This window comes from Protopterus annectens, chromosome 12.part0, assembly GCF_019279795.1.
Source record: "Protopterus annectens isolate FY-2018-M chromosome 12.part0, PAN1.0, whole genome shotgun sequence".
NCBI classification, from domain to species: domain Eukaryota; kingdom Metazoa; phylum Chordata; order Ceratodontiformes; family Protopteridae; genus Protopterus; species Protopterus annectens.
In genome coordinates this window covers 1,283,234,132-1,283,259,911 of record NC_056746.1, presented here as the reverse complement: position 1 = coordinate 1,283,259,911, position 25,780 = coordinate 1,283,234,132, and the positions used below count along the sequence as shown (strand labels likewise).

The following is a 25,780-nucleotide window of genomic DNA, read 5'->3' as shown; positions in this document are numbered from 1 at the left end:
ATGCCACTGAGTAGAGCTGGAGTTTCTTTAACCGGGCAGCATATGGCATCTGTTTGAGCCCTTTGATCCTCTTGGTGAGGTACTTTTGGGGTCTTTCCAGTTGCTGCAGGTGTCTGGTAAGGTAAATCCCAAAAGGGGCATTGTACTCAATTATGGGCCTGATGAGGGATGAGTAAAGAGGCACGATGACCTCCCCTGATCTAGATGTGAATCCCTTCAAGATTAGGTGGGCTATATAAAATGTTTTTCTAACCACTTTGGCCACGTGGTTGTCAAATGAGAGATTGCTATCAACTAGGGTCCCCAGGTCCCTAATTACTTCTTCTGTACTTAATGGATTACCACCTATGTGGTAATTTGTGGGCACTTTGTTTTGCCAAAGGGGATGACTATACACTTTTTGCATTTAGCTTGAGGCCATGGCTCTGGCACCAGTTGTCTGTTTCTATGAGGCCCTTTTGGAGGATGCTTGTGTCGGCTGGAGAGTCGATTATGGCGCCCAGTTTGCAGTCATCTGCGAACTTTGTCAGCCACAGTCCTTCCGTGTTGGCCTGTACCTCCGAGAAATATATACCGAACAAGAGAGGTCCCAGGACTGAGCCTTGTGGGACACCACTTGTAACTGGTTTGGAGTCTGACATGGCTGCAGCAATTCTAACCATGTGGGTTCTGTCCTTGAGCCAATTTGCAATCCATCTAGTGACATAGGGGTTTATATTTAAGCTGGTGAGCTTATCTATAATGCCCGAGTGGGGTATTGTATCGAAGGCTTTTGCGAGGTCCAGGTAGGCTGTGTGGACCACCTTCCCCTCGTCAATGGCCTTGGTGACTGTTTCAGAGAAATCAACCAGGTTTAAAAGGCAGGATCTGCCCTTAACAAAGCCGAACTGGGTAGGATCCAGTGTTTGTAGGTCCCCAATATCTTTATTTATGAGGTCCATGATGATCCTTTCCATAGCTTTGCAGACCAAGCTAGTCGGGCTGATGGGGCGATAGTTTCCAGGATCCGTTGAGGCACCACCTTTATGGAGAGGGACAACTGTTGCTGTACGCCACTCTTTGGGCACATATCCTGTAGTAAAGCTGAGATTGAACAGTAGTTTTATGTTTGGGTTTAGCTCTTCTTGGAGTTCATGTAGGACGCAGCCCGGGACACCGTCTGGTCCCTTTGATGCTGTGTTTTTTGCTTTGGAGAGGGCGGCTCTTACCTGAGCATCTGAGATGTCAGGGGGACAGCACTCTGCTGGGATAGATATTTGCCCTTTTGGTGGTGGTGGGGGGGGGTTTGCGCTGAACCTGTCAGCTAGGATGTTGGCAATGTCTGTGGGTTTGGTGTATTTTTTGTCATTTTGGACTAATTCTGAGCATATCTGGGAATTACCACCCAGGTTCCTCACATAACTAAAGAAAGCCTTGTGATTATCCTTAGTGTCCTGTGCAATTTTTCTCTCGAAGCTGGCCTTAGACAATTTTATGTGTGCCCGTAGTTTTTTGCTAATACTGATCAGTGATGCCTTCCCTTTTTGGGATTTTGCTCTATCATTTAGTAGCTTCCTCCTTCTATTGTATAGTTTGTTTATGGCTGGGGTCCACCAGACAGGACGTCTGCCTTTGGAGGATTGGGTCTTGGTTTTATTTGGGATCGCATGATCCATGCATTCCTGAAGGTGTCCATAGAATGCGTTTATAAAGGATTCTGCGGTCTGGGCCATATTTTTCACAGTCCCAGGGCTTTGAAGGATTCCACCTCAGTTTTGAGGAGTGTGAAATTTGCTTTAGAGAAGTTTTTCACTGTAGTTTTCTGGGCAGGGGGTGGGGTCAGGATGTGAATATCCAGTGAGATTAGTTTATGGTCTGATCTTACCAGTGAGGGATACACTTCTGGTCTGGAGCATAGAGTCCCCATGTTGGTGATGATCAGGTCCAGTATGTTTTCCCCACTTGTGGGAGTGGTAACAAGTTGTTCCATAGCATTTGAGTTTATAAATTCTAGGAACCTTTGGGCTAGGGTGTTTGAGCTAGAGTAATGCTCCCAGTCTATGTTTGGGTAGTTGAAGTAGCCCAATATAATGGTGTTTGGAGAGACCTTCATATTTTCCAGTGTTCTCAGGAAGGCCGAGTGGGGTTCCTGGGTTTGGGAGGGTGGTCTGTAGCAGGCTATAAACTGGAAGGCAGTTTTACCCATTGTTAGTTGCACATGGATAGTCTCTGATGCTTCGTGCTTTGCCACCAACCTGGAGGTGTGGGTATCTTTGATGAATATCGATACTCCTCCCCCTCTTTTGTGGTTCGTCCAAGTTTTGGGGCGAAAAGCATGGTATGAGGTATAACCTGGTAGTGCTGGGGTGCTCTCGGGAGCCCTGAACCAGGTTTCTGTTACTGCACAGATATCGATGTCCTCCATGCTGAGGAGAGTTTCGAGTGCGTGCATCTTGAAGTTTAGACTTCTGGCATTGAGTAGCATTACTCTTAGTTTCTTATCCCTTGTGATACCTATGGAGGTGGGTTTGTCTTTTGAGCCTTGCCTAAAAAAGGCACTATGGGGGTAGCAAGAGCCTTTGCCAATATCCGATAGCCCAGGAGTGACAGGTGCAAGCCGTCCCTAGCGAAGCATCGTGGCTTGACGAGCATATCATCCCAAGCTGACAGGCATTGGATCCCCTTTGAGTGACACCAGTACTTAAGCCAATTGTTGAAATTGATCATCTTGTCTTCATATTGTGGCATCATTCTTGGTGAGGGTAAGATGCTACTCAAGGTCAGGGTCATACCGGCCTGGGCTACATGCTCAGAGAGCTCCTTTATGTCTCTTCATGTAGTCCAGGCAGGTACGTCTCAGGTCATTCACACCAGCATGGACAATGACTGAGTCATATTTGTACTTGCCTTGGAGTGACCTGAGTGCTTGTGTTATGTGGCGGATCCTAGCGCCTGACAGGCTGCTCACCGTGACCCTCTCCTTGTTCAGCCTGGTGAGCGGGACGTCAGTGTACCTGACGACAGAGTCACCTATTACAAGTGTATCAGGTGTGTTGTTTAGTCTTAAGGGCTGTGACTGTTCGGCACACTGGCTTTGTGAGATATGTGTTGCACGTGTTTTGTTTTGGGGTAGCGGCTGCTTGGGTGTCTGCTTTGGAGGTCTCTGCTGCTTCGGCAGATCTTTATTTAGAGCCTCCGAGTATGTTTTTGTGTGATTATGTGTTTGGTTTGCTGTCGTGGTAGGGCTATGTGAGACTGGAATTGTAGTGAGTGTGGATGTCCTTCAAGGATGCATCTGCAGTCCTAACAAATGGGTTGTCCTGCCTCAGGCAGCCCTTCGGTCGGCCGGATTCCAAAGTGTGGGTCTGGCCTCGGCTGATGTCGCACTTCACCCGACGTCATAGCTGCTGTTAACCGGGTATAAAGGCATCAGCCGACGCCATTTTCCTCAGCCTTTCTTGCCGCGTAGCGCCCGAAGCAGAAGCTGTTCGCAAATGCCGGTCGGTCAGAACCAGAGATTGCTACTACCGAAGACTTCTAAAAAGCTAAGTACCCCGCTGGGGACTCTTTCTTGCCTCAGCCGATGTCAGAAAAAGTGAATAACTGTTTAACTTGTGGGAAACAAATACCTCATAAAGATTTCCACTCTTACTGCCTACCTTGTTTAGGCCCAGACCACGACGTAGCAGCTTGTCTAGCCTGTGCTTCCTTCAACCGACGGACACTTAGACGTCGGTCGGAATTTGCAGAGGAGTTTTTCGCCCGCTTTTGCTTACAACATGCCGTCGGAGACTCCGACTTCACAATTAGCTAAAAAGCGTAAGGAAAAGGACCGACACTCGCGGTCCGCGGTTTCGGCCGAAACCGCGGTTAAGTCAACCGCAAGTGTCTCGGTTTCGGCTGAAACCGAGTCCTCGGTTCTTCCTTCGCAAGCTTGCCTCCTACCGAGGCCTCATCCAGCATGGCTGAATCTGCTACTGAAATTCCACCTGCTCTTACAGGTTCTCAGGATTTATCAGATACTATCCCTTTAGATATATCTACTCCTGCACGTGGAGCTGCTAGGCCCCCTGCTTCCATGTCAATTAAGGCTTTTACCAGGGCTAAAGCAGCAAAATCAACAAAGACCGTGCCTGCTAAAACCCCCTCTCACAGGCCTAGCTCTAGTACTCAAATGCTTAGTCTAGCAGAGGATCTCATTTCTTTGATCAGGGGATCCCAGCCTCATCCTGACAGGGCCTCTCACCCCCCCTCCAGAGAAGAGGCCTAGAGCAGAGCCCCCTGAGCCAGTTTCTACTGATTACTCCTCTGATGATTCAGAAAATACAAACCCTCCAGAAGGCCCTTATTCTCCATATGAGGACTCTGATGCAGAAGACTCCATTCCTTCTGCCTCTCCTCCTGAGGAATTTTCTTTTGGGGAAACCTTGCATGCTATGAGGGAATAATTTCAATGGCAGGGCCAGGATTTTTCAGACTCTAGGAAAAGGCTTAGGACCTTTTTGCATTTGCCACAGCATAGGCCTTTAGCCATTCCTCCAGTACTTACAGTTGTGGATGATGCATTTAATGATGCTTGTACTGCTCCTGACTCTCTTCCTCCGGCCCCTGCTAAGCCCGACAGATACTACAGAGTTCCGGACACACATTATCACTTGTATAAGGCTCCTATTGCAGATCCTGAAACTATTTCACAGGGCCCCAAGGCTGTAGCAGCTGCCTCTGCCAAAAACCCCCTCCCCTCTGAAAGGGAATCTAGGGCCTTAGAGAGATGGGGTAAAAAAGTTTATACTTCTGCTACTCTTCGGCTAGGGCCTTAAACTGTCAATTCCACATGATTCAGTATCAGGAATTTATGTTAGATCAGTTAACTAAAAAACTGTCCTCGCCTGAACCTTTAGACCGAAAGTCCCTTCAGGAATTGGTACATAACATTCAGCAGGTCAGTAATCATTCCTTAAAATGCGGCTATGATGCACTGGAGGCTTCCTTTAGATCAGCTATGACTGGTACAGTGATCAGAAGGCATGCATGGTTAAAAGAGCAGTCCTTACCAGACCATGTAAAGTCAAAGCTCCTAGATGCTCCCATGGAAAAACACAGTTTGTTTGGCTCCCCTGCACAGCAAGTGTTGAAGAAGGTGGAAGAGAAAGCAAAATCTGTCCAGACAGTCAAGGATTTCTTACAGGTCCAGCCTCCGAGGTTTAGTAGGAACTGGCCTTCCAAGAATTGGTCCTTTCCAGACACCACCAGAGCACAGAGAGGCAGGAATAGGCGCCCAAGAGGCAGAGGTCAATCCAGAGGCGCCTACAGGGGACGTCAGTGACAGCCTAACAACCAGCGAAGTACTGCCACAGATCCAGCCACTACCACTTCCACAGGACAATCACAGTGACTTGGCTCTGAAACCGCCTACCAGGGAACAACTAGAAGCACCCTTAGGCGGAAAGCTAGCCTTATTTTCAGTAAACTGGCATTACATTACAGGAGACAAATGGATTTTACAGACAATAGACAAAGGTTACAGGTTTCACTTCCATACTCTACCAAGGAAGAGAGGAATGCCAAACCTACCTCCAAATCAAAAGACAAACACTAGAACAAATAGACCACTTACTAAGGATGAGAGCTATAGAAAAGGTACAGTCTATGGAACAAGGACAAGGATTTTACTCCAGACTTTTCCTGGTGCCAAGAAAGGAAAACCAATGGAGACCTATTCTCGACCTGTCCGCTCTGAACACATATCTCATTGTTCCAAAATTCAAGATGCTGACCCTACAGCAGCTTCTTCCCATGCTGGGCAAGGAGTCTTGGCTGGTAACTCTAGATCTCAAGGAGGCATACCTGCACGTCCCCATACGACCAAATTGCAGAAGATACCTCAGATTTCTTGCAGGATCAGAGCATTATCAATTCTCAGCATTGCCTTTTGGCTTATCTACTGCGCCCAGAGTATTCACGAAATGCCTGGCATCAGTAATTGCTCATTGCAGGCTTCAGGGAATTCAAATTTACCCTTACCTGGACGACTGCCTGTTACAAGCAGACAACAAAAACAAATTAACAAAAGATTTGAGAAAGGTCATTCACCTACTGCAAGCCCTGGGATACACAGTCAACTTAAAAAAGTCAAGGCTGATACCATCCCAAAGGATAACTTTCTTGGGTGCAGAACTGGACACATCAAACCAAATGGCATTCCTCACAGCAGAAAAGCAGAAGCACCTACCACTCTATTTCATGGCATTAACAACACAGAACCAGCTTACAGCAAGGAAAGTCCTGCAAGCCCTGGGTTACATGGCATCCTGCATAATATTGATTCCACATGCCAGACTACATATGAGGAAATTTCAATGGTACCTAAGGAATTTATGGTCTCAGCACAAGCACAGCCTAGAAACCCAAATTCCAATAATTCCATGCCTGAAGCAAGAATTCCGATGGTGGGCTCAGGCCTGTCAATTGAACAAAGGACTGCCCTTCCACAGCCCTCAACCAAGCCAGACTATCACCACGGACGCCTCAGACCTCGGTTGGGGGGCACACATGCTGGACAAGTGCATACAAGGCTTATGGACTCAAGACCAGCTGAACCTACACATAAATCAAAAAGAGATGCTGGCAGTAAAACTGGCAATTCAGACATTCAGACCGTTTCTTCAACAGGGTCAATTGCTGATAAGGACGGACAACACCACAGTTATGTGGTATATCAACAAACAGGGAGGCACACATTCATATTCTCTATGCCGGATGGCAATGGACCTCTGGAATGTGGCCCTGAACCTCAACATTCAGCTCCAGGCAATATTTGTGCCAGGAAAAGAAAATATACTAGCAGACATCTTAAGCAGAACTACCACGGATGCCCACAAATGGATGCTGCATCCAGACATCTTCAAATCCATTACAAGGAAATGGGGACTACCAGAAATAGACTTATTCGCATCCCCACACAACCACCAATTGAAAATTCTGCACAAGGACATACCACCCACTTGCTTGGAAGGTGGACTCCCTATCTTTCAGTTGGGAAAACCTGACAGCATATGCATTCCCACCTCTTCTTTTGATGCACAAGGTGCTATTGAAGATCAAAGAAGATCACCCAAGGATCATCCTGATAGCTCCAGACTGGCCGAGGCAGCATTGGTACCCATTACTGAGGAGTATGTCTCGGGAACACGCATGGCCTCTACCCCTAGTTCCTTTACTGCTAACACAGAACAACTTCAAAACCCTGCATCCAAACTTGAAAACACTGCAGCTAGCTGCTTGGAACATTGCATAAGACAAAATAACCCAGATTTATCTCAAAGGGTTAAAGACATTATCTTGGAGGCTCGCAGACCCTCAACAAGAAAAACTTATTCAGCAAAATGGAAAAGTTATCTCATTTGGAGTGCAGCAAAAGGAGAAAATGTATCACTGGTAAACATAGCTAACATCCTGGAATACTTAGCAGAGCTTTTCCACAATGGCCTGTCCTACTCCTCCATTAAGATTCATGCGTCAGCTATTTCAGCAGAATACAACATGGATCCTCCAGTCTTCTCTCATCCTCTACTCAGGCAGTTTCTGAGAGGAATTAAAAATGTAAAGCCACCAAGGAAGCCACCATTGCCTACATGGGACTTGAACTTTGTGTTAGAAAAGTTGACACTTCCCCCTTTTGAACCAGCAGCAACAGCAGAATTACAGTACTTATCATGGAAAACTGCTTTCCTGCTTGCAATCACTTCAGCAAGAAGGGTTTCTGAATTACAGGCATTAATAGCAGTACAGCCCTTCCTTATCTTCCATCAGGATAGAGTGTCCATGAGAACTAATCCTACTTTTATGCCAAAGGTGGTCTCCAGGGTATCATTAAACCAAGCAATCCACCTACCTACATTCTTCCCCAACCCACACAACAGGGGGGAAAGACTACTACATACCTTGGATGTGCATAGGCAATTGCGCTACTACCTGGACAGAACCAAGAACAATAGGAAAACTGACCAGCTTCTGGTAGCATATGCAACAGGAATGGAAGGAAAAGCAATTTCAAAACAGACAATCTCAAAATGGATAGGAAATTGCATTAGATTTTGTTACTCTTATCATGGAAAGACAACTCCAGAAAACATCAGACCTCACTCCACAAGGGCTACAGCCACTACTACAGCTTTTGTACGAGGAGTGGCTACCAAAGACATTTTAGAGGCTGCTACTTGGAGCTCCGTGCATACATTTGCCAAGCATTATAATCTACCTTTATACTCCAGATCCCGAGCAGGTTTTGCCACTGCTGTTTTGCAGGGGATCTTAACTACACCATAATCTTCTTAGTACCTCCTCCCCCAGTTTGGCTATGGTATTCTACCCATTTGTTAGGACTGCAGATGCATCCTTGAAGGACATAGTACAGTTTTGTACCTACCATAAATGTAGATGTCCGAGAGGTATGCATCTGCAGTCAGGATTACCCACCCTCCTTCCCCTCTGTGGTACTCCTAGGGTATTTGCCCATCTCGTAGCTAGCTGGGGGAATCTATTATGGTGTATTTGTTTGTATATATGTATATACATGTTTATTTCTATTTGCTCTCTATTGTTTGGAAACATTTGCATTTATCCAAATTTAGCCTTCCTAGAGGGCACCTGGCATCTGGGGCAAGAAACACTGAGGAAAATGGTGTCGGCTGATGCCTTTATACCCGGTTAACAGCAGCTATGACGTCGGGTGAAGTGCGACATCAGCCGAGGCCAGACCCAGACTTTGGAATCCGGCCGACCGAAGGGCTGCCTGAGGCAGGACAACCCATTTGTTAGGACTGCAGATGCATACCTCTCGGACATCTACATTTATGGTAGGTACAAAACTGTACTTTTCCTTCTCCTCCTGACTGGTTATGCCAGTACTGAGTTGAGAGAGCTTAGCCTCCAGTTTGGCTATATGGTTGCATCTCTCACATGTGTTGGAATTTGTTGGGAGGAGGAGAGGGTTGTCTGTGTACATGAGGCAGTTGTAACATTGCCTCAAGATTCCCAGATTCACCAGCTGGACCGGAGAGAAGATTGACAACTGACCTTTGGACATGCTGGAATAATATTGGGAATTCCTTAATTGAAAACCAGGGCCAGTGGGGAGTGAGGGTGTAGTGCTTTTAATTTTTAGTGCTGACATATATAATTGCTTTAGTGAGCAAGTGCCAGGTAACTTAAGTGCAATGTGTTACAACAGTAACTTTCTTTCAAGTGAAACAAGGAAATAAGTACAGGAAGCAATGCAGATATCACTAGTGATCCACAGAAGCACTGAGAAGCCGCGTATTAGGTGGAATTAGCGTTCCAGGGAAATAACAAGCAAACAAACAACAAGCATATAAACAAAGCTAGATTCAGCAGGCCTGGATCTAGTCTATGCTACAGCAAACAAGGTGTACCAATTTCAGTAAGATACAGTTAAAATATTCAGGCACTATAAACCTTTAACCAGAAATTCACAGCTCAGAAGGACAGAGTACAGCCTCTTCTCCCACAAGAGTGCAGACCACAAACCTTCTTAATGTAAAATAACTGGCCTGAAGCCCAAGTGCTTAAACCAGAACTAATACACTTTAAGAATAACAGACACTGGGCTCTCAGTCAGCAGTTCCCAACTTAGAAGGATGAAAGCTACCTGTCCTGCCACCACAGTGCATGCCACAAACCTTCCTAATGTAAAACAACTGGTCTGAAGCCCAAGTGCTTAATCCAAAAGACTTAGAATGATAGCTACACTTTAATCAAGTTACTACCAAGCAGTAATAAATACAATTGAATACTTTAGAGAATGCCTGGATTAGTGCTCAAGTTACACAAACAAAGCTAGATCCAGCAGGCCCGAATCCAGTCTATGCCACAGCAAACAAGGCGCACCAACTTCAGTAAGAAGCAGTTCAGATATGCATGCACTATAAGCCTTTAACCAGAAATTCCCAGCTCAGAAGGGCAGAGTCCAGCCTCTCCTCCCACAAGAGTGCAGACCACGAACCCTCTTAATGTAAAATAACTGGCCTGAAAGCCCAAGTGCTTAAACCAGAATTAATACACTTTTAGAATAACAGACACTGAGCCCTCAATCAGCAGTTCCCAACCTAGAAGGATGTAAGCTACCTGTTCTGCCACTACAGTGCAGACCACAAACCCTCTCAGTGCAAAACACCTGGTCCGAAGCCCAAGTGTTTAAACCAAAAGGCTTAGAATGAGTTACACCAAGCAGTAATAAATACAATTGAGTACTTTTAAGATGATGCAAAAGTAAAAAGAGTAGGTAGAAACACAAGTACAGTAAAAGCAGATGAATTTTTTTTTTCTTTCTGAATAAGTGCTGAAACTGGAAAACTGGCTAGTTATAAGAAAAAAAATAAGCTAGAAGGCTTCCCTCCAACACAGAAGGGCTTGGGGGCTCAGAAGCCTACAAATAGTCTATACCACTTAACAGGAAAGGCAGGAAACAAGCTTAAATTTTGATTTTTTTTTTATGTTTCCCAGATGCTCTCTTTGTACACAGTAGGAGTGCCTGAAATCAGAATATGATCTCACTGCACTCAGTTGAGTGAGCAAATGAGATGGGCCCAGAAGGAGTATCCAAACACAAATTTACAAGAGGGGCGGGCAGTTGCAAGGCCACTAAGATTAACACCAAAACAAAGACAGGGAGGGTGGGTGAGACTAACTGAAGAGCAGAGTCAAAATTTAATCTAATACAAGTGCAGTACAAGTCAGAATAAATTTAAAACATGGCACTTAGTTTTGTGGATTCTCTCAGCAGCTCAGTGTAGATGCAGTAGGCTCAAGTCAAATGTAACCCCTGCAGGTATGGCAAGTGATTGGCTCAAAAAGACATAATGTCAGTCCAAAAGAAAGGAGCCAGTACAACGTGGTTGAGAGACAATCATTTAATCCATATAATGGCAAAAAAACAGTCTGGTTTCGGCAGTAATGACAATGCCTTCCTCAGTGTAAAGAAAAATTTCACATAAAGCCATATTTATTACAAAATGAGAAGAGAAACTCAAGTTGATTGGCTGGTCATAATTGCTCATTGAGCCCAGGTGGAAACAAACCACCTAGCCGGATTATCCATCTTTTTTCTTTATGATTCAGTATTGCATGCCAGCCTATCTTATTTCCTTTATCACCCTGTATAATATCAAAAACTGTAAACCTAAAGGTTGCAATGGGATGTGTTAATACATGTCTATAAAGAGCATTACTGATTCGTTTATGTTTGATGTCACTGAAATGTTCGCCAATACGATATTTAACTGGTCTGGACGTCTGACCAATATAGAATGCCAGACACGAGCAGGTTGCTAGATAAATTACCCATTCGCTGGAACAATTTGCAAAAAATCTGTCAAAAACCTGCCAGTATTCCGGCTACTGAATTGTTTGGTCTTGTCCATTCTGGCACAATAAACACAACGTCCACGTGGGAAACAGCCAAAAAGAAGTCTCCCTGTTAAACTAGACTGCTGTAATACGTTGGAATTAGATGTCCCATATTTATAATGATTGAAATGGGACCCTAATGTTTTACCCCTTCTATATCCAAAAAGACAAATTTCTTGGAGCATATGTGCCAGTCTGTCACCTGACATCAGAATATTCCAATTTTGCTGAACTACTTGAGAAAGTACGTGGGTGTTCCGTCCACATGTTGTTATCAACCTAATGGGTGATGAATCCGGGATGGTCTTATCCTTATATGTCAAGAGTTTATTCCTATCTAATGATGAAACCTCCCGACAAGCCATGGTGACTGTACCTGGCTTATACCCCTGGGTTTTAAATCTTTTTACCAAATCCTGCCTGAAATGTTCATATTTGTTGGGATCACTACAAATGTGCTTAATTCTAAGGAATTGTGACTTTGGGATATTACATATAATATGGGGTGGATGGTGACTGGAAGCATGTAACAATAATTATATTGAGGGTGTTTGCGGAATACCTGGGTGTCTAAGGTATCATCAGTATTCCTTGTTACCAAAACATCTAAGAAAGTGATTTGGTTCATATCATGGTTACATGTAAACTGGATACCCCATTTATTACTATTAATGTTGTGTCTTTCGGCTTTTCCCGGTTAGGGGCCGCTACAGTGGAACTCCGGTCCGCTAATGATTGGCAGTAGATTTTTACGTGCCGAGTTGCCAGCTCTGACGCACAACCTTCAACGAAGGTACGCCCATTCATGTATGTCTCCATACAGAAGACGCTCTAGCTGAGAATCGAACAGGACAACGTCATACTGTGAGGCAACAACGCTACCGCAGTAAACTCCTGTAGATAAGCAACATCAGCTTTCCAAACTAACCAACAGTCATCCAAATAATGACGACAGATATCCATTTCAGTCAGGTATAAATTGTGGAGCAGATCATAGATTAGTTGTTCCTCTATGTATGTCATAAATCAGCATAGATGGGGGCAAAAGATGCCCCCATAGCCATCCCACGAGTCTGCCAGAAACAGTTATCTTTGTAGTAAAGCACATTTTTGGTTAGTACATGTTTTGTTAACCGAATAAGAAGTGTATTAAAACCCGGTGGGTACAAGTCAGAAATGGTAAACCAATGTTCAATGGCTTGAAGCCCAGCCCAGTGAAGTATGTTAGTATACAGGGCTGACACATCTAATGTACATAAAGACCACCCTGGTTCAATCTGGCTGTCAGCTATGATTTGAAGGAACACAGCTGTATCCTGGATACGAGCTCTGACATATTTATCTAATGGGTAAAGGTATTATGTTAGATATACAGACAGTGGTTCAGTGAGGGAGCCGCGACCAGACACAATGGGTCTACCAGGGGGATCAGAAATGGATTTGTGGATTTTGGGTAATAAATAAAGATACTGTCTCTGAGGATCAGATACCATTAAATGTTTGGAAGAGGTCTCAGATATGATCCCCTCTTCCACCGCCAGATTAATAAAAGTGTCAATCTGTTGTTTAAATGTACTCATAGAATCCAGTGGCTTGGGCATGTAATATCGTCTGTTGTTCAACTGTCTAAAGGATTCAATGTCATATTTCTCCTAATCCATTACAACTGTAGCACCCCCTTTATCAGCTGGCAGAATGACAATATTCTTGTTAGACTTTAGTTCCTGTAGAGCTAGTTGTTGATCCTTTGAGAGATTATGTGGTGTAGGTCCCATGTCCCAATAATATAGATGTAGATCTTTGAGTACTTGATTCATAAGTGATTGAACTACTGGCTGTGTGGGTGGCATAAAGTTATATTTCTGAATAAGAAAAGATTCATCAGCTGTAACATTATCATGTTGTCCAAAGAATAATTTTAAATTTAAGGTGCGACAAAATATACTAATATGAGCAGCAAAAACATCTTCAGCCACAAAAAATGCAGGGACAAAATTTAGACCTTTATTTAACAGATCCACTTCAATAGGTGTAAGAGCATATGAAGAAATATTCAAAACATTCTGACGTCCACTTATTTGTGGCACATTATTTGTAGTAATGTCTCTACATTTGGAATGTCTACGATGTTTGTGCCCTGCCCTGTGTTTGTTACCCCTAATGGGATGTCTGTGTTGCAGCGTTTGGGTATGGGTGAGGTCATAGAATGTGGTGCTTCAGAGTCAGTCATAGAAGAAGACTCTTCCCCTGATGTTTCCCCAAAATATGTAGTTGTTTTTCTTAATATAGACCTAGGTCGCTTCCTTTTGTTTGGTTTAGTCCCAACTGTTAGTACATTTAACATTTTTCTGTGGTCCAAAGGGTCTCCCCCAATCATAATCTGCCTGGGCCCTATTGAACTTGTGTATCTTTCTTTCCTCAGTTGTTTCTCTAATGTCAGTAGCTCTTGACTTCGTAGTTGAAGGCAAGATGTTCATCGTGCATACAGCTGCAGTCATAACAGATGGGTTATCCTGCCGTCAGGCGGGTCCTCGATCGGTACTCAGGGGCTGCGTAGGCGCCTCGCTGAGAACCGGAGCACCGGTAGCCGGCTTTAGCGTGGTGTCGGTAGAAGTCGTGGACCTCGTATGTCGGTCCTTATCTTTGCGTCTTTTACTCAAAACTGGAGTCGGAGTATCCGACGACATAATGTAATTAAATTTTTTACCAAAATAGTGTTGGGTGAACTCCGCCCAACGCTTAATAGTGCGTTTGTTGAATCTAGCACAAAAACGGCAGGCCGAGACTTCGTGGTCTGGGCCTAAGCAAGGAATACAGAAGAAATGGAAATCCTTATGCGGTATTTGCTTCCCACATGAAATGCAATTATTAACTTTGTCTGACATCGTTCTGAGGCAAGAAAAGTTTCAACGGGTACTTAGCTTTCAAGAAGACTTCGGCTGAAATATTTTCGTAAATCTCAGGAGCTGGCCGACCGGCACTTGCGAACTGCTTCTGCTTCGGGCACCGCACGGCAAGAAAGACTGAAGAAAATGGCGTCGGCTGGTTCTTTTATACCCCTGCCGCACTGACGTCAGGGAAGAAGCGACGACAATCGACGCCGGACCTAGACTTTGGAATTCGGCCAACCGAGGACCCGCCTGACGGCAGGATAACCCATCTGTTATGACTGCAGCTGTATTAGCACTCAAACATCTACATTTATGGTAGGTACAAAACTGTACTTTTGATAACTTGCTTGTCCCTCAAATAATTTGGTGTCCTCACATAATTTTGTTACTTCAAGCAAACCCTGGTCAATATATTGATTATAATATGAGGACAAAGCTTCTACAAAGCCCATAGAGGCTTGTTGTTGCACAGAGGACCATTGCTGGTCTAATTTCTGGTCCACCATGGGCACCAATGGCGAATCCGGACCTGAAGGCCACTAGAACAAATATTTTTGGCTGAATAATCTTTGAATAAATGAAGGTGCCAAACTTTGGTCCTAAGGGACTTCATGCTTCTCAATAATCTGGAGAACACCTCATTACAGTTGGGCATAGGTAGATTATTATCAGACTCCTCAAGCAAATTACCTGATGTTCCTAACCCAAAGATTCCAATGTCGTTACGATCAGAGGGCAACCCACTTACAGAGGACAATAATAGCCACCACATCTAGGGTTATACATACAAAAAATTGTGATAAACAACTCAACAAAAGGTTTGTACAGTTTATACAAACCCAAATAGGGTGGTGCTACATACCTCTGGAAATACAATCCATAATCAAAGCTACTACACAGAGTACAATAGTAGCCCCTACTTGATAAGGACCTAATACTAGGTACCAAAGTCAGTTATGAGTCTATATCCATTAATAAGTAGTGCTACATATCTCTGTAGTATCAAAATAGGTGGATCCATATACATAAACTTCAAGAAGAACCACCCTGTGATAATAACTTCCATGTACAGTACAGGACAATGTCAGTCGCAGAGAAAATAATATAGCCAAACCACAAATAGTTGGTTGAGAAAAGAATATCAGTGGGGAACTCCCCTCGAGTGTGCACAGTGGTGGATCCGTATTGAGAGGTATATAGAGATAATGTCTTATAACACAAATTCTGTCCACTAAACTCACACAGTAATAAAATATTAATTAAATTGAACAATCAATCAATATCAACAATAAATCCTGCCCATCCTCCATATGTAGAACTTCGAATATATTGTATTAAAAAAAATAAATGTATATGCCAGTGTATAAATACTTCCCGATGTATAGGACACAAAAATCAAATGAAATTAGTGTATAATATCAAAAATGTGTGCCTCAATTATCTAATCAGGCTAATATAATGCTGTTTTAATGTCCGAAAAAGACTCCATTCAAAGTAGATGAAAACTAAATGTCCCAATTCTGATTAGGTCAGGCCAGCCACTGTTATAATATTCAAAATGAGTATAATCTCGGAAAATTAATCATAGCCTACAGATAAAGAACAACTTTCACGAAATATACCTAAAAATAACTAATAATGGGCAATAGCCCCTGAAGTAAGCACCAAGCTGAAAATAACATCTATACTCAAATGTGTGACCTGTAAAGCAGTTTCTAATGGGGCGAACCCGTTTGGGCAGCTCTTATTCAAACCAGCCACAGACCGTTAGAACACCAAGACCACTGTTGATATCGAAAATATTACTCTGCTTATAACAATACTGTTAATAAATGTACATGGAATAAGACAAAAATCAACAAAAAACATAATCCTTAGCCTTATGTAAACAGTGCCTGAATAATCCAATGTAATAAAAATGAAATCCTTTATCCCTTACATTGTCAGTTATGTATATAGGAAAAAATGACTGATCAGTTTATAAAATCCAAAGCACCAACTGTCAATAATGTCCCCAAATATATATTAGAACGACAGAACAAGCGAAGAAGGTTTATCCATATTATTCATGTGGTGCAGCGGTAGCGTTGTTGCCTCACAGCAAGAGGTTCTCCCGTTCGATTCTCGGCGGGAGTGCGGGGAGTGCCTTCTGTGTGGAGTCTGCATGTCCTCCCCGCGGTTGGGTGGGCGTTCGAAAGACATACGTAAATGGGCGTGCCTTTGTTGAAGGTTGGACATCGAGCTGGCACCTCGGCGTTCATCAAAATCTACTGCCAGTCATTAGCAGACCGGAGTTCCGCTGTGGCGACCCCTAACCGAGAAAAGCCGAAAAGACAACAACATTTAGAAAGTTCACAATAACCAGGCAGGACCATGAATAAAAAAGGACAAAAAACTGTTTTGATAAGTACCAGAGTCCCCGCTAAACAGCTTTACCATAAATGCTTCAGTGGTGATCCCAATAATAGTACATACATCAAAAATTGCCCACGAAAGTTTGAGCAAGCCGTCAAGATGGCCGCCCTTAGTAATCCGTGTAGTGTTCTGGTTGTGCTCAGGAAATAAACGATAAACCGTTTGTTAATAGATGGACCCAACTAAACTTGGAAATTGTCCTGATGTGGATGTTAATGGTCCAGGGTTCAGCACTTGAGCTCCTTTCCCCGTTCCGGACCCAAACAACAATCTCATACGTGTATATACACCAAGACTCGGCCCAGTTTGTTGTCACAAGTCCCGAAACAAAAATTTAACCCCCAAGACACAATTACTTTAATGTTGAAAATATTAATAAATAATGTTGGTACACACCTCAGTAAAGGCCTATCATGAAAATAGACAGTTCGTAAAGAGAGCAGCCTTCAGCAATTCTGTATGATGTTAGTGCGGTGCTCAAGAAGGGAACAATAAACCACTCATGAAGCCCATTGTCCCGATGAAGCTGTGAACTCCCTTAAAATGAATGTTTGTACTCCAAAGATTCGCATTGAGGCAGCTGGCCATATATAGGACCCCAAACACAAGAAGGAAAAATACGTAGTTGGTTGATCAGGCCCAAAGCAGAAGGTGAAAAAAAGAGTATAGAATATTGTAGTGACACCCAAAGCAACACGGTCATATTCCACTGGAGTCAGGCAATGAAAAAAGCTACTGCAACCAAAAGCCAATAAAAAATCAATAAAAATAACAAAGGTGATACTAGGAAAAGGTTGCTAAATTATTTGAATGTGCTCTAAAGCAACACATAACCTCCGCCTCCTACTACACGCCAACAGCAAGGAAACAAACACAGATACAAGTCAAATGTAACCCCTTCAGGTACGGCTCACTACCTTGTAGCTCAACTAAAACGGGCAAGTACCACAAAACGAAAGTAAAATAGAAACACTGTAATTGACTAATCAACCCTTGTCCCTGAGCTCTCAGCCAGACTGCCCATGCCAGACCAGTTCCAACCAATTCACTTACTCCCACTAAGTACAGGTAGGCCCCAGCCAACACAAGAATGATGTAGCAGGAAACGCATGAATCACACAAACAGATATGGATGTTTAGTTAGACATTGACAGGTATCTTCTACATAAAATAGAAACTAACTTGTATCTACTGTGCAGTGAGAAGGCACTGTGCTAAACATCTTCTGGGAGGTGTTTCTCACAGAATTGCAGATGCCAGGCTAGCACAGTGTTCTAATTGATGAATTGAGCTGGTTGACTGTATCATACTATGAGAAGATGTTGATATTGATATTCCCTGACAGTACTTAGTTATTTGCAAAGTTGATGACTCCCAGTTGAGGCTTATTACACCTTCAGCCAGTGTCATGTGCATCTGTACCTCCCGTTTATGCTGATAATATCGCCAGGACTGAAGACTGATGTAGTACTTATTTCATTTGTCATGTGAGCATGACCGTAACAGGCTTGGTGCATTAATTTGTTCTTTGGATTTCCAAGGCTAGGTGTTTAACTACAGACCGGGGCCTTTTGCCCCCCCCACACACACACACACACTCTCTCTCACACACACACGCACACTCTCTCTCACACGCACACGCTCGCTCACTCGCTGACACACACACACACACTCTCACTCTCCCTCACACACACACTCTCACTCCCCCTCACACACACACTCACTCACTTAGTCGCACACAACCAGCTCAGCTAATTTTCTCGGTCAGGGCTTTGCACCAAATGTGGCAGAGGGAAGAAAAAAGAGTTGCCTAAAGCTCAAGGGGTCTGTTTTATCACTGTTTTCCTCTGAAATGTTTGACTGGGGGCCATTTTTTCTGGTTGTCTATTGTTAAAATTTTAAACTGGAAATATTAATATCTTAGAGTATTCATAACATGTTGGGCGCATGAGCTGATATTCTGATGAAGACTGATTTTTTTTTCTTTTCACATTGCTATAGTTTGTTTAATATTCAAACTAGATAATGAACAGAAAATTACTTGTGTTATTCATTGTTCTTGTGCGCCTGCACCTTTCACAGCAGCCTCCCTCCCTTGTGTATCTAGGCTTTAATTCTTCTACCTTTCAGCATGTATTGTCGAAGCAGCCTTACCAGTCATTCCTTTGTGACCTCTCTTGGTTCCTACTGCTGTCTTAAATAATGGCTTGTTTAGTTCATTACATGTCCAAGCACAGTTAAAAAAATAAGTAAATAAAATGACTGATGTTTGGATGCACATTATCCGTACATTTCCGTCATCTGTTTGCATTAGGTCTTCTGCATTGGTTTGTACCACAGGCTGCAGTTTCCATCTGTCCTTGGAATTATTAATGCATTTGCTTTTGCAGCATGAGCAGAAATGCTGAAAATTTTATTGGACACGTGGGAGAAAACCTATAATGAAATCCATTCCTTCTCCTTTGCTTCAGCATTTCATCTTTTTTTTGTCACATTCTGCCACTGAACTTGTAACCCTTTTCAGTGTTCTGCTCAGTGGGTAAAGGTTATGTTAGACCAGTTTACGCCTGATGCATGCAGAACTAGGCAGAATCCACGGCAAGGGCTGAATGTGATTGCTGTATAAATGGTGTCCCCTTAAAGGTCAGCATTTCCCCACTGGTCCTTTAGCTTGTCTCTGCTGTCTGGGGTCAGTTGCCCTCAAGCTAGCACTGCTTCTTGCATGTTTTCTTAGCATCTAATTTGGTACAAGTCTGTTACGTTTTTCTTTTTTCTTTGGTGTGTGTGTTCTCTTGCCTGTTGGATAAGCCTCTTTGTAGTTGTTTTCGCTTGTCAGTTGAAAGGGCAAATAATGTTTTTACACTTTCTTTGTTTTACACTCCTTTACTGATACTTTGAGCATGAAGCTCGTTGAGGAGACTCGTTGCAGATCTTCCTGGGAAGTATTATTGCTGTACCGTCATGGACCGTAATTTGAAACGTCTCCCCTAATGAAATAAACTCTTCCATCTGGCTCCTTGGCTTGAAGGGATAAAGCCCTGAATGCATTCAGTGCGACCGGAGATTGACTAACAATACAGGTGCAAGAAGACCTGGTTAAGGAAAGTGGGAGTCAACAGATGGTGCTAGTTGACCAGTCCTAGGTGAAGGAGGCAACCCCACCCACTATATAGGTTATACCTGCCAGAGTTGTATGTTGAATAATGTAGCATTACCGCCTGAGCCGTGTACATGTAACAAGCTACGGTCATGCGAGTCACTGGGGTGGCATTGTGCAAGTTCTGCATGTGTCTTAGTTGCTTCCATGGGGAGCAGCAGGGATAAGTCTAAGCAGTAATCATGACTGCTACCTGAATGACTTCCTCTCCTGCCTAGCTGCATTTGGATGATGGAAGGGCTTTTGAAACTGGCACATAAAAGGGGAGCACAGAAAAACTGCACTATTCTTAACTAATATTTGCCCCCCCTCGCTTTTTTTAAATACACATTTTGCTTTCCAGCAGGAGAGAGGCATTGCTGTAGTCACAGAATTCAGGGACAGAAACGAGGAACTCTCTAAATCTAGGGGAACTGGAGTTTTTCCCTGTGAAAGCTTTGCATTTCATTCAAGTTTTTGTGTTAACTAAATGCGTGTAAACTGATAAACAGCCTTGCTGCTTAGATGGAAATGTGCTATTTTTTTCATTCCTGTCACTTAACACTGAAAGAGGAAGCATTACATTCCAGAATGAAATGTTGAAGTAAAGGGATTACTGTTACATCCACCTCTTTGATTGTGTTAGCTTAGTTCTGGCAAATGAGCAGGGTTGGCCCTTTTGTTCTCTTGACGTTTCAGTCACTCAGTCATTGCTAAATGACTGGGTTGGAATTCAGAAAGGGTAGTGCAGTGTTTGCATGGTAATTCTAGATGAGACCTTGTGGATCCAGCTTGTTTATAGAGAGGTAGGGCTATTGATAACCTTTGACCTGAGCTTACACAAAGGTAGGAAGCAAATTAGAGAGAAAATCGATTGCACTATTCTCTTAACAGTTTCAGCTGAACATCAAAGGACGGTCAGCATTGTTACAGTACATTAGACTTGCTGACTTTGTGCAAAAGAATGGAAAGCAGCATTTTGTGTGTTTAGTCATCCCAGAGTTACAAACTAAGTTGTAAATTCTTTGTGAGATGGCAGCCATGAACAATTTGGTATATTCATTTATTTGCTGTACAGCAGTGGTAGTTCTGTAGTTATACATGTACTTCCCAGGTATCAAACGGGGCAGCAGTGCATTTAAGATGACCCAGAACAGTGGAGACACTGGACTAAAGGCACATTTGACATTTCGGTTGGTCTGTCGCCAAACTGATGAGTAAGTTGTGTAGGCTAACATGGCATCTGAAAAAAAGGAAACCAAGTCAGTGTACTTATTGAGAATAGACACATTTTTAATGACTTTCAAAAACTTCCTTTAACCGTACCTCTCAACCTCGTGGTGCCAGAAATCTGGACAAAAACTGACAGAATGGGAGGACAAAGGCCCAAAAATAGGGGGAGATTTTAAATATTGCTCTTATAAATTTAGAAAATTGCTGGAATAACACTGTTTGTGTTGACATACATTTTCTGAAGGATTTGAAGTTTGAAACCCAAATGTATGTCAGTATTTGGTGACTTCAGACCTCATATCATCCTATTGATTTGCCAGAAAACCACAACTTTTATGAGGAACAGACCAAAAATGATGCAAAAATCTGGACATTCTGTGAAAATCTGGACAGTTGAGAGGTATGCCTTAAACTTCTTTTGAAGGATTTGTGTTTGGGTTGGCATACAATGATTACAGTTTTTGAAATACTCAGCTTTGCTCTACGATTAATTGTTTGGTATGCAATTTTCCCCAATTTCCTTTGCGTATTCTATAAGCAGTGTAATGTGTCAAATGCAGTAGGATTTAGACAGGTATTCATCGTTAGATCACTGCTGCAGTAGCCTAAGCTATATGGGTTTATCCTGCCTAGGATACAACAGCTGTACATCTTCCAAAACTCAATGGCACCTTCCATGTGCCCAGACCACTGGGAGCTTGAGTGGAGGAGGGAGAAAAACGGCAGTCCAGACCAAGAGCCCTCCTCTTATGGACTTTCAAGGATCGATGGTTGGTTAGCATGTCTCCCTACAATCTCTCTTTTGGGGACAAACCTTCCACAGTTGTATTTTATGTCAAAAAGTGAAGTTTTTATGAAAGAAGTGTCTGTTTTTTGCTGAGTACTACTGTTTTATGCGATTGTTGCGAGGTATTTTTGTCAGCTGTAGCAGTGTTCTTTAAATTACTGTTTACTGCACTTTTCATTGATGATTTTATGACGTGTGTGTAGGAGCTAGGTGTGTTTTGTATGAGTCGCTGTGTCTTTAGGAGCTCAGTAAGTGTGTTTTTTCGATACTTCTCTGTTACTTCCTGCAATTCAGGCTTCTTTCTCTGTTTAATCATGGAACAGTTTATTCCTTTCTCAGTTCCTACAACCTCTGGATGCAGAAAAAATGAAAATGACTTGACAGTCTTTGCCACTTCAGCAGCGTACTTCCTTGCTTCAGACATAGATGGGTGACCCTGCAGTGGCCATTACAGGTTTTGCTGACCATTCATCTTTTTTTCTGGTTTCCCCAGGTGCAGTAGCTTCAGCCACCATGGACCGTCCTTTGTGGCTTTGAAGTTGCAGGCATGGGAGAACCCCCTTGTCCATCTGGGAGGATGGAGCAAGGAATGCTTGTCTGCCAGTCAGGACTTTGATGCCTGTTTCCTGGAATGATGTCCCTGAAATGAGTCTGGATGCTTCTAGGGATATTCCTGGTTAAAAAAAGAAACAGCAGCAGAAAGTTAAACATTTATCTTTCCTTATTTTTCTTACCGTAGATAGGGAAGATTTATTGGGCTAAGCTCAGGGTTTAGGTTCTTAACCTTCACATTCTAGTCCTACTGGTAAGAGAGAAAAAAAAAAGAAATTCTTCTGTTTTTGAAAATTCCCAGTGTGTTGAACAGGGAATTGAACTGGAGGGAACAAATTCATTTTTTTCTACTCTGGGACCAAATTCTGATTCTGAGGAGTGTATTTCTACAGATTTTCCCTGTGAAGAATTTTCCTTTTTTGAAACCATCTCTAGAATGAGTCAGTATTTCCAGTGAGGATAAAATGACATTCCAGTTTATTAAAAATAACGTATGATTTATTGCAACTGGAATTTCTTAGCATTCTGCTGTTCCTACTGTTCTGTAAGCTATGGAGGATGTTTTTATTAATGTACGTCATGCCCAACAGCCAGCTTGCAGCCGCTAAGAAGGCAGACAGGCTATACATGGTTCGTTACTCTTACAAGTACTGCAGGGTTAGATCCGGATTTAGAAAATAATGGATTTCCATGTTAAATCCTCCTGCATCTTAACATGTAGTAAATGCAAATCCCTCTCCCTCTGACAAGGATGGAAACACTTTTGATAGATTTGGAAAAAGTATGTATTCTTCTGCCACTGTTTTTAGCATTCTTAATTGTCAAGCTCATGTTAGTTTTTGCTTGCCTTTGAGAATATGAGGAGCATAACTGCCTCATTTTCTTCATCTGAGGGTGAATTGTCTCTAAATTCTCTTATTGCTTCTCTTTCTCAAGTAGTCAAACATTCTTTGAAGTGTTGTTATGACTCAGCTGACACCTCTTCCAGAGCAGCAGCTACTGGGTCTGTTTTGAGAAGATTTGCATGGTTATGTTCTCAAAATTTGCCAGAAGATGTAAAAACTGAAATTTTGAATTCTTCCCTTGATAAGGATGTTGTATTTTGGGAGGTCGTGGTGGTGCAGTGGTTAGCATTACCACCTCACATAAGTTCTCCAATTCACTTCGGGGTGCCTTCTGTGCGGAGTCTGCATGTCCTTCCTGTGGTCGCATTGGTTTCCTCCAGGTACTCTTGTTTCCTCCCACATCCCAAAGACATGCTGTAGGTGGATTGGACACTCTAAATTGGCCCTAGGTGTGTGTACTTTCTGTGGAAGGATGGGCGCCGGGCTGGCAACTCGACACTGTAAAACTCCACTGCCAATCATTCTGTGGACCACTGTTCCGCTGTGGTGACCCCTAAATAAGCTGAAAGCAGATGATGATAAGGATGTTGTATTTTAACCATCTGCTGCTGAGATCCTGAAAACAAATGTGATGAGAGAGGAAAACTGATTGAAGGGATGATTCAGATTTTCAGCTTTCCTTCCCCAAGTTTGTAATGGTTTCATCCCTAATTTGTGATCCTTGTATAAAAAGCAAAATAAGCAGTCTCAGCAAATTTCGTGCAAGCAAAAAACAATGGCATGGAATCTGTAAAATGAAGTTGGGGGGCTCCCAACAAGATGGAGTGACTATCTACAAAATGTAGCCACCCCTCTACAACCCTTTAATTCTTCCTGAAAGTCTAGTTCTTCATTTATCTATCCACAGATAGTCTCAGACAAATGGGTTCCAAGAGTTATCTATTAGGGGTACAGGTGGCAGTGGGAGTCCCTACCTCTTTTTGACAGAATTCCTCCTCATCCACCAGGTCAGCCTTGACTTCCCTCCTGTCATTTAGTATCTGCTGGTTCAGTGTGTTATTAGCACCACCTGTCCCCCCTTCTCTTGTAGGAAAGATTTTTTTATGAAAGGATGTTTCTGATACCACAGTTAGAAGCTGCATGGAGAACAGTCTTAGATCTTTCCTTTTTTGAAAAAAAGCCTGTTACCTCTTATCCCCTTTTCAATGTTTGGTAACTCTAGACTTGATACTTATCACATTCTAATAGCAAGAGATTTCAAACTGTTTTAAAAGATTTTCTATGTCTGAGTTAATCTTTTGTTCTCTGTGAACACCCTTGGAGCAGTGGATAACCTAAAGGGTAATGTATAGTGTCTAGTTCCTTTGATAGCCTGTTGCAGACTGCAACGTATTCTCATTGTTCTGTATTAAGATGACTTGCTTATCTTTGCAGAGTCTTTTGTCAAATTGTGGGGATGCTTTCATATTGATATCTCCTTTCCAGATTGAACTTCCAGGAGATCATTCAAAAATCATCTCTAATTCCAACCCACAGAGTACTAGTCCTGGGGTGTATTCTGGATACATTATTTCAAAGAGTTTTTCTCCCACAGGAAAAAAATCAGATCTGTGTCTAGATGTATGCCTGTGTTTTTCCACTCATTTAGGATTGCAGCAAGGGAGTGTGACGACCATGCCCTGGCCCAGCAATCAAGGAGCCTCAATCCTCACCACTAACACCAGGGAGGTCGTCTCATAGAAGAGAAAAGTCTAACTAATACACACAGTAAAGTACAATTTCCCTTAAGTGCACACAGAGATCACAGTCAGTCTGGGGCTGGTTGCTCCTTTGCTCACCAGGTCCCCAATAAGACTCCCCACTGGCACAGCTATAGGGTCCAGGTCTCAGCCTAGCTGGGCAAGCTAAAACCTCCAGTACCCTCTCTGTCCAACCAGTGCTTCGTGTCCCTGCCCAAGTAGCTGACACAACACACACACACTGAGATAATTATTTATACTACTTCACAGACACTCCTGGGAAAGGCTGACACAGATTCTCCAGCTGTGCCCCTTTACCCAGACTATATGGTAGTAATTACTGCCACCACCCAACTAATAATATCGGCTACTAAAAGGCCCTTAAAAGGGTGTCCAGTTATTACTGTGCAGTATTATTATTATCCAATGGTAGTATGACTAACAGTCAAGGCTTACTTTAGAGTGGCCTGTTACAATAGCCTCTATAAATATACAATGTACTCTAGAGCTTATCTCTATACAAATCAGCCACAGGTAGAAGGTTTTAAAAATATTTAATAATAAATAATTAAAACACAAGACAAAACTACTACACCACAGAGATATCTAAGAGTTCAGAGATCACACAGAAACTTAAAATAATATACTAGGACAGGTCTGATTTCAAAGAAAAATACCCAATTAATCGTTACTAGCTTTAACTATTCCTACAAGAAATCACATTGTTAAAACGTACATGTGAGCACAAGGCAGAGTGCTGGTAAGTTGGATATCCA

General features: G+C 42.9%; 2 protein-coding genes across 4 annotated transcripts in view; one reads left to right on the top strand and one right to left on the bottom strand.

Annotated features, from left to right (window-relative positions):
- Nucleotides 1-25,780, bottom strand: part of TPX2 (TPX2 microtubule nucleation factor) — a gene marked incomplete in the record, with an annotated part of 1,896,622 nt that overhangs the window by 1,191,376 nt on the left and 679,466 nt on the right.
- BCL2L1 (BCL2 like 1) overlaps nt 1-25,780 on the top strand; it is a 386,017-nt gene that overhangs the window by 260,034 nt on the left and 100,203 nt on the right. The gene's annotated exons all lie outside the window — the stretch shown is intronic.